The sequence below is a fragment of the Azolla caroliniana genome, unplaced genomic scaffold (genome assembly GCF_043228905.1).
Source record: "Azolla caroliniana isolate FFs.n. ecotype wild unplaced genomic scaffold, voAzoCaro1.0.p SCAF_12, whole genome shotgun sequence".
NCBI classification, from domain to species: domain Eukaryota; kingdom Viridiplantae; phylum Streptophyta; class Polypodiopsida; order Salviniales; family Salviniaceae; genus Azolla; species Azolla caroliniana.
In genome coordinates, this window is record NW_028230447.1 from 9,792,755 (window position 1) to 9,796,960 (window position 4,206).

The 4,206-nt window shown below is 37.7% G+C and overlaps 1 non-coding gene across 1 annotated transcript; it reads left to right on the plus strand.

Moving 5' to 3' along the window:
• Positions 1-2,439: 2,439 nt before the first annotated feature.
• TRNAL-UAG (transfer RNA leucine (anticodon UAG)) lies at positions 2,440-2,520 on the plus strand. Its single transcript has one exon. It is a non-coding gene; the product is annotated as a tRNA-Leu (tRNA).
• The last annotated feature ends 1,686 nt before the right edge of the window (positions 2,521-4,206 follow it).

Here is a 4,206-nt window from a genome sequence, read left to right on the forward strand (position 1 = left end):
ATTCCTATCTCAAAAATCCATTGGATTTAGCAGTTTACAAGTTGATATAGACTCACTGTTGTTGTGATCTTGCTAGGATTCGAGCCTAGGTTTCCACGGGCACAACATGGAATTTTAGACACTAAACTACAACCACCGAGTTTCTGTTGCCAAATTGGAACAAAGTCTTCACAACTGCAACATGGAGATGTAACCACTAAGTACTGACTTCCCACGTTGCATGCATAAATTCATAGCTACACTCTATATAACATATTAGGAAAGTGTCGATAAAGGAATCCATAAATATGGAATTCTAATCACTAAGACTTGACTTCCTATGTGGCGTCAATAAATTCATGTACACAATCTATATGACATCTGACGCAATTCTCGATAAAGCCGTGGACAAATACATGTGCACATTCTATATGAAATACGAGCCATGATTGCACCCTACCGAATTCAAAATCTAACAATTTTCGCACGTGAATGTACAATCTAACAATCTTGGCTGGAACCTTTGTTGGGGATGGTTGGTCGTAGTTTTTTGCTGAAATTAAATTGTTATGGTTCTTGCAACCAACTTCCTATCTCAAATCCATTGGGATTCGATGCATTTTACAAGTTGATATAGAGTCACTTTTGGTGTGGTTGCTAGAATTCGAGCCCAGGTCTCCACAGCCACAACGTGGAATTCTAACCACTAAACTACAACCACGGAGTTTGTGTTGCCAAATTGGAACAAAGTTTTCACAACCACAACATGGAGTTGTAACCACTAAGTACTGCCTTCCCATGTTGCATGCATAAATTCATAGCTACACTCTATATAACATATTAGGTAAGTCTTCATAAAGGTATCCAAAAATATGGACTTCTAATCACTAAGACTTGATTTCTTATGTGGCATGAATAAATTCATGTACACAATCTACATGACATATGACGCAAGTCTCGATAAAGCCAAGGACAAATACATGTGCACATTCTATATGAAATACGAGCCAAGATTGCACTTGTGAAATTATTCTGCAATGTGGAAAATGGAAACTAATGATATTCCAACTTCATACCCTGCCGAATTCAAAATCTAACAGTTTTCGCACGTGAATGTACATTGAATTTCGGGGACTTGAATGGGATTCATGCGCAAGTCTCGACTGTGACAACCTCGAATTTTAACCACTACGTTGGTTTTTTTGCTCAAATTAATTATTATGGTTGTTTGCATTTGCAAACACAAATCCATGTACATATTCGATACGTAATATGGGTCAAGGCCCTCCGACAACAATGTATAATGCCAAGCTCATTGTTTGTCGAGCTTAGGTCTCCATGACCATATCGTGGACTTCTAACCACTAAAGTATAACCATCCAATGCTTTTCAATTGAAAACAATCTTGGTTGGGATGAAGAATTGAAAGGAACCTTTGTTGGGGATGGTTGGTCGTTGTTTTTTGCTCAAATTAAATTGTTATGGCTCTTGGTATTTGCAACCAACTTCCTATTTGAAATCCATTGGGATTCGAAGTATATTACAAGTTGATATAGACTCACTTTTGGTTTGGTTGCTGGGATTCGAGCCCAGGTCTCCACGGCCACAAAGTGGAATTCTAGCCACTAAACTATAACCACGGAGTTTGTGTTGCCAAATTGGAACAAAGTCTTCACAACCGCAACATGGAGTTGGAACCACTAAGTACTGACTTCTGATGTTGCATGCATAAATTTATAGCTACACTCTATATAGCATATTGTGGTATAACTATGGATCCTATCCAAGGCCCCACCTAACCTGGGTAACATTGAACACACCCAAATTAGGTCCCCAACAAGCCCCCATAATTAGAAGTGCTAATAGGAGCGGGAAAACACCCACCACGCTAAGAGTAGCCTAGAAGATGTAACTTAGAATGTAATGGAAAGGGAGCTATTTTGAGAGAATTTCACATCTTGTTGGAGAAGACGGGCAAAGAAGCCCCAACTCACAACCCCAACAACACACGCCACGATGCAACACGACAACAATAGCAGCAACACAAACTCCATGAATCCTGAATTCCTACAACAACAAACTCAAGAACATCTGCCCACATCGCCAATCGACCAACTAGTTCAGGCCCTGTCCAACATTATTTTACAAGTTAACCATACTAACGAAGCTATGTTGTCATTCCTCTCAGCACCATCCGAGCAACAATAGAATCTCCCGGACCCTCGAGTTCGCCCAAACCCATTCTCTCCGGACCCTCATGAAATAACTACTATGTTATCCTTGTACAAAAGCGGGTCATAAATTTTTTTAATTGTGTTCTTTCTTCGACCTAGTGCTTGCATTGCACATTGATGTGCTTAACATTGTTGCCCAGACACCGAAATTGACACCACTTAAAATATCACTCTCTTTCTTAACACTTTATCAAGTGTGTACTTGTTTTAATGTCATTGACACAATGAGAATTTGGCCGAGTGGTCTAAGGCGTTGGATTTAGGCTCCAATCCGATGAGGGTGTGGGTTCAAATCCCGCAATTGTCATTAGTGAATCGAAAAATTTTAGCATTACCAAACTTTTCATGAAATATCAAATATGTTATTCTGGTACAAAAAAGGGCCATAAAAAATTGTAAGCGAGTCCTTTCTTCGATCTAATACTTGCATTGCACGTTGATGTGCTGAACATTCTTGCCCATTGACCTAAATTGACACCACTTAAAATATAACTCTCTTTTTTAACACTATTTTGAGATTTTATCAATGGTGTACTACTTTTGATGTCATCAACACATTGACAATTTGGCCGAGTGGTCTAAGGTGTTGGATTTAGGCTCCAATCTGAAAGGGCATGCGTTCAAATCCCACAAATGTCATTACTGAATTAATATAATCTAGCATTACCAAACATTTCATTAAATAAGTACTACGTTATTCTTGTAGAAAATAGGGCGCAAGAAAACATTACACAAATTCTATTCATGTATAAAATAGGGCGCTAGAAAATATTAAACACATTCCCTCTTACATCTAGTGCTTGCATTGCACATTGATATGCTTAATATTGTTGCCCAGTGAGAACTTCACTCTCTATTTTAACACTCTTTTACAAATTGACACCACTTCAAATATCACTCTCTTATACAATTTTATGAATGATGTACTTCTTTTGATGCCATCACCTTAATGACAATTCAACCGAGTGGTTTAAGTTGTTGGATTTAGGCTTCAATTTGAGAGGGTGTGGGTTTAAATCGCATTGTTGTCATTAGCGAATTGAAAAAATCTAGCATTGCCAAACTTTTCATGAAATAACAACTATGTTAATCTTGTATAAAAGAGGGCCATAAAAAATTCTAAGTGTGCCCTTTCTTCGACCTAATACTTGCGTTGCACATTGATGTGCTGAACATTGTTGCCCATTGACTTAAATTGACACCACTTATTATAGAACTCTCTTTTTTAACACTATTTTGCAATTTTATAAATGGTGTACCTCTTTTGATGTCATCAACACATCGATAATTAACCCGAGTTGTCTAAGGCGTTGGATTTAGGCTCCAATTCGAAATGACGTGCGTGCAAATCCCACAACTGTCATTAGTGAATTAAAATAATCTAGCATTACAAAAAAATAATCTACTACGTTATTCTTGGCCATAATAGGGCGCCACAAAAATTTAAACATATTCCTTCTTTGATCTAGTGCTTGCAGTGCACATTGATATGCTTAACACTATTGCATAGTGACCTAAATTGACACCACTGAAAATATCACTTTCTTTTTTAATACTCTTTGGCCACTTGATTTAAGTGTACACTTCCTTTGATATCATCAACCCATCGACAATTTGGCTGAGTGGTCTAAGGCGTTGGGTTTACGCTCCAATCCGTAAGGGTGTGGTATCTAATTCCACAATTGTCATTAGAGAATTGAATAATGTAGCATTACCAAACATTTAATGAAATAAATACTACGTTATCCTTGTACAAACAAGGGCCATAATTTTAGTACTCTTTGGCCACTTGATTTAAGTGTACACTTCCTTTGATATCATCAACCCATCGACAATTTGCCTGAGTGGTCTAATGCGTTGGGTTTAGGCTCCAATCTGTAAGGGCGTGGTATCTAATTCCACAGTTTTCATTAGAGAATTGAAATAATGTAGCATTACCAAACATTTAATGAAATAAATACTACGTTATCCTTGTACATGTTAATCCTAGGGC